This window comes from Homarus americanus, unplaced genomic scaffold (genome assembly GCF_018991925.1).
Source record: "Homarus americanus isolate GMGI-L3 unplaced genomic scaffold, GMGI_Hamer_2.0 scaffold36117, whole genome shotgun sequence".
Lineage (NCBI taxonomy): Eukaryota > Metazoa > Arthropoda > Malacostraca > Decapoda > Nephropidae > Homarus > Homarus americanus.
Genome location: NW_024716501.1, coordinates 299,621 through 311,995, shown reverse-complemented (window position 1 = coordinate 311,995; position 12,375 = coordinate 299,621). Strand labels below are relative to the sequence as shown.

Below are 12,375 nucleotides of genomic sequence, written 5' to 3'. Positions count from 1 at the left end.
TTTCTTAGCTGACAATTTGAATGTGGGGGGGGGATGAGATTTGCATGTGGAAGCACCACGTGAGTCCTATATGGTATCTCTTAAGGTATTTTGATTCTTGACATGTCGCTATACAGAGGTGCCACTCGTGTTTATCCATGATCATATATGGCAAAATTACCCTCGTACTACTTGATTTTAGTCAATCCAAGTCTTTAGCTCTAATTTTATTTTCCCAAGTTAGGATAAATACTAAAAAAATATTTAAATTAAAATTATATAGCCTAGATAGCTCAGTTGGGAGAGCGTTAGACTGAAGATCTAAAGGTCCCCGGTTCGATCCCGGGTCTGGGCAGTTTTTACTGCGGAGACGTTTATTAAATTGTTTATTGATAGTTACACGTTTAGAGTCTTTACTTGTGTAATTTGTCAGCTGGCAGGTATTCCTCGAGATCTTGTGTGAACACCTCTGGACAAATGTTAATTATTCATGTCCTGTTCTTTATATACCTGTATCATAATTACTGGTACCTTATTTACCAAAGGAAAGAGGCCGGTGGTCTGTTTAGGATCCCTCCATTGTTCTTGATAATTTTGTCTAGGGCTAATAATTATATTTATTAAAATGTATCAATATTATGATTATTGTAATAATCATTAATATTTTTAATGTAGTTTGTCATTCTTAATGTTATAATTTTAATGATGTTAATCTACAGATGACAATTTCAGGATGTCACGAATGCTACTGTGCCTTTTCCATAGACCCCCCCTCTTCCGCCCCGTATCATCCATGCCCCTATCTCGTCTCATCCACGCCCCCCGCCTCATCCACGCCCCCCCGCCTCATCCGCCCCGCCTCATCCGCCCCCCGCCTCATCCACGCCCCCCCTCATCCATCCCCCCCGCCTCATCCACCCCCCTGCCTCATCCACCCCCCCATCATCACCACGCACCCCCCGCCTCATCAGACCCCCCACCTCATCCAGACCCCCGCCTCATCCAGACCCCCCCACCTCATCCAGACCCCCCGCCTCATCCAGACCCCCGCCTCATCCACACCCCCGCATCATCCACCCCCTGCTCATCCACACCCCGCCTCATCCACCCCCCCGCCTCATCCACCCCCCGCATCACCCCACATCACCCCCCGCATCATCCACACCCCCGCCTCATCCACCCCCCCCCTCATCCACCCCCCGCCTCATCCACACCCCGCCTCATCCACACCCCGCCTCATCCACCCCCGCCTCATCCACCCCCCGCTTCATCCACCCCCCCCTCATCCACCCCCCGCCTCATCCACACCCCGCCTCATCCACACCCCCCCCCCTCATCCTCCTCCACCCTCCGCCTCCACCCCCCGCCTCATCCGCCCCCCGCCTCATCCACGCCCCCGCCTCATCCACACCACCGCTTCATCCACTCCTCCGCCTCATCCCCGTCCCCGCCATCTCCGCCCCCCTCGTCATCTCCGCCTCCTCGTCATCTTCGCCCCCCTCGTCATCTTCGCCCCCCTCGTCATCTTCGCCCCCCCTCGTCATCTCCGCCCCTTCGTCATCTCCGCCCCCTTCGTCATCTCCCTTCGTCATCTCCGCCCCCCTTCGTCATCTCCGCCCTCCTTCGTCATCTCCGCCCCTTCGTCATCTCCGCCCCCCTTCGTCATCGCCCCCCCCCTCGTCATCTCTGCCCCCCTCGTCATCTCCGCCCCCCGTCATCTCCGCCCCCTCGTCATCTCCGCCCCCCGCCTCATCTCCGCCCCCCGCCTCATGTTCGCCCCCGCCTCATCTCCGCCCCGCCTCATCTCCGCCCCGCCTCATCTCCGCCCTCATCTCCCGCCCCCCCACCTCATCTCGCCCCCCCCCGCCTCATCTCTCGCCCCCGCCTCATCTCTCGCCCCCCCCCTCATCTCGCCCCCGCCTCATCTCTCTCATGCCCCACCTCATCTCCGCCCCCCCACCTCATCTCCGCCCCCCCCGCCTCATCTCCGCCCCCCCCTGCCCGCCTCATCTCTGCCCCCCGCCTCTTCTCCCCCTTCTCCGCCCCCCGCCTCATCTCCACCCCCCCGCCTCATCTCCTCATCTCTGCCCCCTCTGCCGCCTCATCTCCGCCCCCCGCCTCATCTCGCCCCCCCCGCCTCATCTCTCGCCCCCCCGCCTCATCTCTCGCATCTCTCTCGCCCCCGTCTCATCTCTCGCCCCCGTCTCATCTCTCGCCCCCTCATCTCTCATCTCTCGCCCCCCCCGTCTCATCTCTCGCCCCCCACTCATCTCTCGCCCCCCCGCCTCATCTCCGCCTCATATCCGCCTACTGCCGCATGTCGCCCCGCCTCATCTCCGCCCCGTCTCTTCCACCCCCCATCCCCCTCGCCTCATCCACCCCCCATCCCCTCTCGCCTCATCCACCCCCATCCCCCCCGCCTCATCCACCCCCACCCCGCCTCATCCACGCCCCCACCCCGCCTCATCCACCCGCCTCCCACCCCGCCTCATCCACGCCCCACCCCGCCTCATCCACGCCCCCCACCGCCTCATCCACGCCCCCCACCCCGCCTCATCCGCCTCATCCCCCCCCCCGCCTCATCCACGCCCCCTCGCCCCATCTACGCCTCCCGCCTCATCCACCCCCGCCTCATCCACCCCCCGCCTCATCCACGCCCCACCTCATCCCGCCCCCCACCTCATCCACGCCCCCCGCCTCATCCACGCCCCCCCCGCTCCCGGCTCACCCGCCCCCCTTCGCCTCCTCACCCACCCCCTGCCTCCCCTCCCATTCTCTTCCACACCCCACCTCTTCCACACCCCACCTCATCCACACTCCCCGCCTCATACACGCCCCCGTCCCATTTCTCATCCACTAAGATCATCCGTTGGAAGGAGGCCAATTGTAGTATTTTCAGGAAGGCCTATTTAGTTCACTCCAGAATGGCTTGTGTAAACGGAACTAAATTTTACGGAAGGGGCCTCACGTATACAGTACAGTATATTTGTGTATGTAAAAACTTATTCCAAGTCTACAGTTATTGATAGAGCCTAAATAATAATATAAATTTCCTTCTTTGTATTTGTGGCCTGTTGGTCTAGGGGTATGATTCCTGCTTTGGGTGCAGGAGGTCCCGGGTTCAAATCCCGGACAGGCCCTGTAGTTTATTTTGATGTTGTAAAAGTATTGACCGTTACTTTGAGTACTGTAATAGTATCATGGTATCACTTTACAAACTTAAGACAGGCTGCATTCTTTCAGAAGTGCTAAGGACAGAACTTGCCTATACATCATTACTTATATTAACCCTCGAAAATAAGAATACTGTACAGTACTTTTATGGTGCTTAGCTAACGGTTACGCCTTAACAATTTTCTTGATTATGAACTTTTTAGTATTAGGATGATACCATGTACAGAGGTGATATGTGAATGGATACATTACTAGTTTAATTCCAATATTTAAGAAAATCAGTTTAGAAATGTACTAAACTGATTCTGTCGACCATACCATCCTCCTTTCAAAGCTTGAACATTACGGCGTTAGGGGCCTATCCCACAATTGGTTTACCTCATATCTGTCCAACAGGATGCAGTATGTCGTCTGCCATAATAATCACCAATCTGACTCCTCGCCAATGTTGTATGTCATCCCCCAAGGTTCCATTCTCGGTCCAGTACTGTTTTTGTTGTACATAAACGACATAAACGTCAGCACACTCATAAAATACAACTTACTTTCAGACGATAGTAATCTCTATGCCAGTAAATCAGACCTCCATTCCGTGATGAGAACTATGAACACTGAATTGACTAAAGTGAGGACCTGGGTAATACGTAATAAACTGACCTTAAACCTTGAGAAAAACCACTACACGATCTTTCACAGAAGGAAAAACTTACCCCCCAGACTTGGACCCCCTGTACCTTGGTAATACAGTCCTCAAACGCGAACAAAATACTAAATTCCTCGGAATTATTGTTGATGAGAAACTTAACTGGAGAAACCACATAATACAAGCCATTCACAGTAAAGTCAACAAAATCATGTGTCACACTCGACAGTCACTCACTCTCATAGCAATGAAAGAAATCTATCATGATCTTGTTTACCAACACCTGATACACTGTCACAGGAGCTGGTGCATGCCCAGTACTTACCAACAGTGCGTAACAGAGACGTGACCGATCGCCCAAGCGGCTAACGAGTCGATCATTCGGTGAAGAGGATAAAAAAAAAGAAAAATCACAATCCCTGGTTGCACAGACAATACCTACTTGGAAAAAAAAATCACACAAACTAAAAATTTGCTTAATTGAAAATGTTAAAATTCGAAGATATTAACACCTATTGCTGTGCCCTCGTGTTTACTAATCTATCAATCACATGCTTGACAGCAATTATTTCCAGTTCTGGAATAATCAGAGATACAACTTAAGGTACCCAGAGCTACTAAGACTACCCCCCCTTCCCCCCCCCATGTGCTCCTCTCAGTCTCAGGCCACCATAAAATATCATGGTGTGAAGGTGTGGAACAACTTACCCCCACCCATCCGAGCAAAGACTACGCTGCTTTCCTTTAAATCATCTCTTAAATAATATCTATTGTCTAAGTATTAATATTTCTTGTAATACCAACTATATTTACAGTACCTGCTTTTATTGTACCACCAAAACCGTTTTATCGGAAATTATCATGTAAATAGATAAGAAATTACCATTGCAATATATATATTTGCCAACTAGACATAATCCTGACAGCTCTGTCCTCTTGTTCAACCTTAATACTGTACAGCCCATGTTGTACTTCTCCTCCATTATACTTATGTTTTTCAATTCCACTGTAATTTATATATATACTTAAAAAAAAATAAGTATTGAAGTAATAACCGTGGTAACATTATGAGATGTTCTTATTACCACCATGCTATTGTACTATTCCAGATGATACTAAATGTTACATAATACTACCTTGAGATAAATGTATAGTATATATCAGCTGCCTACAGGAGAGCTCAGGTTCTCAACTGGCTCAGCCATGTTAATATTGTTATTATTATCCACTCTGTTTCTGTATTTTTCTGGCTAAATAAACTGTTTCAATGCAATTCAATTCAATTATTTTCCCCCACCTTAATGTGTTAAGACTGACAAAAACAGATTATGATGTCTGTGAGAGTGTGTGTTTAGCTCTTTGTTATTTTGATAAGAATTTCTAGGCTTTATGAGTCGTTTGCATTAAATTCGATTTAAATGAAAATGCGTAGGGATGTTCAATCAGGTTTGAGATCTCTGACATATTGCATTCGTTTTTACGGGCCATCGATGACCTTTCTGTAGTGACCACATCATTCAGAGTTTCACATTTGCGGCATGGCAATGCGCATGATTTCAATGAAAACTGGACAGTATTCTTTTATCTACCTACTTTATTTACCTAATGCTTCACCCACTAGAGGCGGCCATGTCTAGGGAAGGAAGCCATTGGCCTGTGTAGGATCCCTTCATTGTTCTTGATAATTTTGTCGACGGTTATTTTGAAGTACAATGCAGTTCTCGATTTCACAACTTGAGCTGGTAGATCGTTCCATAGGTCTACCACCCTCTGCGTGAAGTGTTTCCTTATGTTCGTTCTGCACGATAAGCTTGGCGAGCTTGTCCCCTCGCGTTGATGGCGTGCGACATCGCACAAAAGAATGGCCCTCGTTTCCATCCATTTCGAGACTTTGAATGTCAAACGAGATCTGATGTATTATGTCTTATGTGAAGGGTTGTTCGTCTTTAGGACCTCTGTCTGTCCGGATAATCTAGATGATATAGTTCAGGGATCATCTTGCTCGCCTTATGTTGCACCTTTTCTAGGGATGTTTCTTCCTGGAGGTAGAGTTTCCTTGTTTGAATACGATAATCCAGACTGGGACACACGTGAGACATGTACATTTGAACGAGCATTTTCCCATCGTTGTATTTGAAGGTAGAATTTATAATTCCCTAATAGCGTTTTTTTTTCCACTGCTGTTGCTACTTGTTACGCTGTCTTTAGTGATCGATCTATCACAACACTTAGATCTGTTTCCCTATCAACAGTATCCAGGAGTGTCATCAACAGAATAGTTGTGATTTGGAGTGTTGTATCTTTTCCTTCGTGTTTAGTCTTGTATTTCATAATGTTAAAGAACAGTTAATAGTCCTGAGACCATTTGAACAGTTCATTTAGATCTTTTTACAACGTTATGACATTGTAATAACGGAGTCTTTTGTTTTTTGACTGTCACCCCTTCTTTGTATATATATATATATATATATATATATATATATATATATATATATATATATATATATATATATATATATATATATATATATATATATATATATATATATATATATATATATATATATATATATATATATATATATATATATATACACTGTATATATATATGTATATATATATATATATATATATATATATATATATATATATATATATATATATATATATATATTGATTATTGATCATGGAGTAAATATTTTAATTTAATATATCCCAGTGTCTTTACTTTTTAAAACACAGCAGTGTCCCAAGAAAATATATGTACTAGCTGCAACACTTTAAAGAAAACTATTATCTTCTTGTTGGGTTTTGAAGGAGGGACTGATACAAATATTTGGACGGTTGGTCTATCCCAGTGATTCTCAACCTTGTTTGGCCCCATGCACCCCTTTCACCATATGTCAGAATGTCATTCCCCCCTCGTTTCCAAGATTGTCTGCCTCAAAAAGTGCATTCCAAATAATATGCATATAATACTGAAAATCCTTTATTTTTTCCATATTAGTACATATACATTTACAATTTTACATGGATTATTTTTATAGTGGAGTTTTACAAATAAAATGCCAATTGAAAATGTTTATGGATTTATAAAACTTGAATAAAAGTAAAATAGTTTTTTTTTTATTTATAATGAATTACTTAACAGACCAAACTGAAGAATAATGCAATAAACAAAAAGTTCAATAGAATACCAGGATATTGTAAATTTGTAATTAATTTTACTCAGATGAAGATTACAGTCAATGAGAAACCTGTGATTGTTTTTTCTTCGCCAATTCTGGGATACGCGGAGGAGTGCTTGAAAGGGCACAACGCAGGTCATTTTCTACCTCTAATCTACTACGTTGCTTCGTTTTAATTTGCAACAGAGTTGAAAAGCCTGACTCACAAAGATATGTCGACACAAACGGAAGCAATGCACGGATAGCTCTTTCTGCCACTTTTGGGTAGGAATCGCACATCAAGGGCCAAAATTCTGTGATTGATTTTTCATCGAACATATCTTTTGCTCCCGAATCAGTTCCCCCCTGAAAATCTGAATTCCCCCCTGGTTGAGAATCCCTGTCCAGTGTAAGTACAGGAGGAAACCGGAGGCCAGGAAACCTAAGATGTTTGATAGGGCCACACTAGCTAGTACGTTGGCTCGTTGACTTAAGCACAAAACCAACATTCAATAATGTAAAAAAAATTAAACTGAAATTTGAACTACTAGTTGCGTTCATGTATCACCAGTTAACAGTACAAAATTGCATTGTGTTTATGTACCTTCAGTGATCAAGCTTTCTCGTACGTGTATTAGGTGTAAATAGAAGATTTATATATGAAGAACCATGAAATATTGAACCACATGTTTAAGAAAAGTAAGTTCTAAACATAACCAATCGCTGCGAATAGTTTTGTTTATTTAAATTTCACGGATCACTTATGAGTTTAAACTATTTATATCTTTTTTTCCTCAGAACCGATGATTTGTTACTGTAAGGGAGAAGTACCTGTTTCACCTGTGTGGGGGACGAATCGACTTACAAACACATCTTGCACAGCTCTGGTAAGTCGAGCGTAAAACATTCTCAACAAATGTTTACAACTTTTAAGTATGGCGATTTGTGTATATATTCCTCGTGTATCTGTCAACAGTCTGTTTGCCTTGTGTGTGTGAGAGAGTGAGAGTGTTCTGTTACACGTTATTGGCAAGTACTGGTCATGTTCACGGTAAAAAAAAAACTATCGACATTTTGTTTGAACCAACAGGCCTATAACACCACGTAAGAAGGATTTTGACAACCCTACCAAGTCAACACGAGTCATATTGATCATTTCGAAATTCATCGGACCCATCTGGACGGACCCCACCCCCCCCCCCTTTTTTTTACTGTGTGTACGGGTTCTAATATGTACCTGAACCTGCTCCAGTGTTGGTCAAACCTGTATTTAAAGGAGCTTACACCCAGTGCTGCTACATTATTCTAAGAGTTCACTGCTGTTATTCCAAATAATTCAGCTCTCACAGCTCTCTCGATTGTGCTGTTTAGTTCTGGTGCCCTTATTATATAGAGTGGATATCAATCCACTGGAGTCGGTGCAGCGAAGAATGACGAAAATGACTCCGGGACTTAGAAACCTTCCATATCAAGATAGATTAAAAGAAACTAAACTTGCATTCCCTAGAAAGACGAAGAGTGCGGGGAGATATGATAGAAGTATTTAAGTGGGTGAAAGGAATCAATAAAGGAGATATAGATAAAGTTCTTATAATATCCGAGCAGGATAGGACTCGGAGCAACGGATTTAAGTTGGATAAGTTTAAGTTTAGGAGGAAGATAGGAAGGAACTGGCTCACAAATAGGGTGGTGGACGAGTGGAACAAGCTTAGCAACTTTGTAGTAAGTGCTGGAACGCTGGAAAGTTTTAAAAGGAGGCTAGATAGATTCATGGATGATAGAGAGTGGTAGTAACTCTCGACAGGAGCTGCCATGCACAGGCCAACCGGCCTATTGCAGAATCTTTATTTTTTTATGTTGCAGTGCTAACATCTTATGTCTGTGACCTCCAAGGGGGGGGGGGTGCAGTCGCTAACTCCAGATTTATACAGTCTAGACTGGATAAGGCGAACCCATGCCCCTCTGTTGTGAAAATTGGGCATTTGTAGATGTCCTTGTCGCTCAGTTTGTATGGTGTCTTGAGTGCCGGTACAGTTTGGTAACCCTTTTTAAACGTTCTCAATCAATAAACAGTCTTTGTTTCGTCTCGGAGGCCAAGCAGAATTGCCTTACTCCAAATAAAGTAGTTTTGATTGCATGAAAAAGCTGTCCATATGAACATTTTACATAAGTATTTTGCTGGCTATTCCGTGTGATTTTAAATATTTTCAGTGCATCGTTCTGCGCCCTGAAAAAATATTTTTTTTTAGAAGCCAACCCATCGCCGCACCGTGGGCAGCGTCCTACGCTGCCACGTTCTTTAGAAATACCTAGTAAAATGTTCGCTGAGCAGCCGGCCCACTCACTCTTTCGCTAGGCCACGGTAGGACGCCACCCTCCGGGAGGCTCCACATTGTCTCACTGTAGTGCATTAAGGTGGACCACATTTTCGTTTTGCCATTAGCAGCAAGTATGTACAGATTTTTGCCAGTTCCCACTCTGGAGTATCCAACATACAACTGTCCATGAGAGAAGCAAGGAAACACCAGGTTTAGGCCCACCATCTTGCGGGACTGTCCCTGGTTTTTGTAGATGTTCATGGCAAAGCTCACTTTAACCGGGAACTGAAGTCGCTTGAACTCAAATGGCAGGTCAGTGGTGATGAGAGGTATCCTTGGTATAAAAACGTCCTCTCCTTTAGCTTTTCCTGTCAGTATGGTAGCTTCCAGTACATGTGGCATCATGTTCTTCACCACCAGTCTTGTGCCATTGCAGATGATTGGTGGTTCAAGATTTCTTAAGAGCATTATAGGAGTTCCAATCTTGAGAGTGAGGTGGTGAGGAGGCATTCCAGCGGGCTCCAAAGAACTAAGGAATTCTGCAGGGTACTGGACTGCTTGGTCCTGGTCGATTACTGTATCAACAGATTTGAATGAGGTCTCACTGCCTGGAGCTGTCTGAGTAGAGTCATGTTGATTTCAGCCACTGTTTCATTCTTTGGTGCCAGAATTGCGCTTTCACGCAGCCACTTGTGGTCCTTGCAGTGGTGGATAATGTTTGGTTATAGACCATGTTAACGAGCTCAATTGAGGACTTTACAGCATTTCCACATCCTTGAGGAATGATTATTTGTCCTTTTGAATCAACAGGGAAAGTTTCATTCCCAATCTGTAGTAGGTGGTTTGCAAACCGTCCAGCATCCTGATCTCCTCATGTTTGTGAATAGGGTGAGTGTCTGAACACTTCTCCAAAGGTATGATGCCTTGAGGCACGCATTCAGTTCATCAGCTGGAGTGTTTCGAGGAATGACAGGTAGGGTCTGGCGAAAGTCTCCTGAGGTTGAGAGGCAGTTTAAAAGTTGAGTGTGCAGTACGTCCTCCTTCTAGTAGTGTTGCAGCAATGCCTGAGGATGCCACAGCAAGAGCAATTTTCCCCTGATGACGTACTTTGGCCAACAGAAGGTTGATCAGGAATGTTTTTCTTGTCCCGCCAGGTGCATCGAGAAAGATCACACCTCCCTGCTCCGGTTGTATCGCTTGTAAGATCTGTTCATAAGCATTTGCTTGATCAGGCACCAGGTGAGGCTCATTTTCTTCAAGAAAATTCACCAGAACTTCAACTGAGTCGTCTGTCTCTCTGAGCAACTCCCTGTTTGCAACTACTGGCCCTTCTCGGTTTGGGGAAGGCAATCCAAAATCAGTCAAGTTTTTTCCGCATAGCTCCATCACTTTGTCTTCCAGCATGATCGGAGCCCTGTTGAACATGTCGTCCATGAACTCAATCTCTTGACCAGGATGTTCTCTTCTTGCTTGATGAAGCAGATCCTCTGCAAGACTTTCTTGGTGTTTTTTCCAGAGCTGGCTTGGGTTGGAAAGTCCACATGTAGCAATCATGATGGCAAACAGGCTCCTCATTCTCATTGGCGATTGAGTAGCTGCTGCCTCTTGTAACATGTCATTCCAGTGACCATTATCTTCCAGTAGGCCAAGGAAAGTGCACGCTTCCTGATAGGTTCTGCATACTTGTCCATTCACTGTCTTGTGTGCTGCATATGATGTTGGTGCAAAAGTAGTCTCAAATAATAGCATTCAAAGTTGTTGAGATCCCCACATGACACTTGCTATCCATGCCAAGTTTGGTCCGTGCGGCTCATTCGCTAGGCCACGGTAGGACGCCACCCTCCTGGAGGCTCCACATTGTCTCACTGTTCAGTCCCCAAAACTTCTTCTTCCATCAATAGTTCATAAACGGTGTATGTAAGTTCCACTACAACGGTACAGGAAAGTATATTTTTTTAACATTAAACTTATTATTTTATTGTCTAATCATCACTACATATAACACCACCCATCATCACTACATATAACATCATCCATCATCACTACATATAACACCATCCATCATCACTACAAATAACACCATCCATCATCACTACATATAACACCACCCATCATCACTACATATAACACCACCCACCATCACTACATATACACACACATCCTTGACCACCGAAGGGTCAAGACGTACCTGGCGCTCCTCTCGGAGCAGCCAGGTCAACTGTTAAGTTGGCCCATACCAACCCCCTCCCCTGAACCCTCCTCCCCACCGGAATATCAACAAGTTCTCGCCAGAAGTTACAATTTCATTTAGGAAAGGAACGGAACCAGTGTTAAACAGAGGTGAACAGAGGTGAACAGTGCTTAAGTCAGTGAGAACAACTCAACAGTAACAGTCGTACCCAAGTTAACCTTCACACAGTGAGGTCCCAGGTACCCAGTGATAACGGCCCGTGAGACCCAACAGCAACCACCGATGTGTTAATCCGTCTACGATAGGAAGGTCTAAGACCAAACCTCACTCATATAACACCATCTGTGAGGGAATTACTACACCACATGTCCCTCATAACACCATATGTGAGGGAATTACTACACCACATGTCCCTCATAACACCATATGTGAGGGACTTACTACACCACGTCAAGTCCCTCATAACACCATCTGTGAGGGAATTACTACACCACGTCAGGCCCCTCATAACACCATCTGTGAGGGAGTTACTACACCACGTGAGGTCCCTCATAACACCATATGTGAGGGAATTACTACACCACATGTCCCTCATAACACCATATGTGAGGGAATTACTACACCACGTCAAGTCCCTCGTAACACCATCTGTGAGGGAATTACTACACCACGTCAGGCCCCTCATAACACCATCTGTGAGGGAGTTACTACACCACGTGAGGTCCCTCATAACACCATATGTGAGAGAATTACTACACCACATGTCCCTCATAACACCATATGTGAGGGAATTACTACACCACGTCAAGTCCCTCATAACACCATCTGTGAGGGAATTACTACACCACGTGAGGTCCCTCATAACACCATCTGTGAGGTAATTACTACACCACGTGAGGTCCC

General features: G+C 45.0%; 2 non-coding genes across 2 annotated transcripts; both read left to right on the top strand.

Annotated features, from left to right (window-relative positions):
• The first annotated feature begins 261 nt into the window (after positions 1-261).
• On the top strand, positions 262-334 carry Trnaf-gaa. The gene has a single exon. It is a non-coding gene; the product is annotated as a tRNA-Phe (tRNA).
• Positions 335-3,047: 2,713 nt separating this feature from the next.
• On the top strand, positions 3,048-3,119 carry Trnap-ugg. The gene has a single exon. It is a non-coding gene; the product is annotated as a tRNA-Pro (tRNA).
• Positions 3,120-12,375: the final 9,256 nt, after the last annotated feature.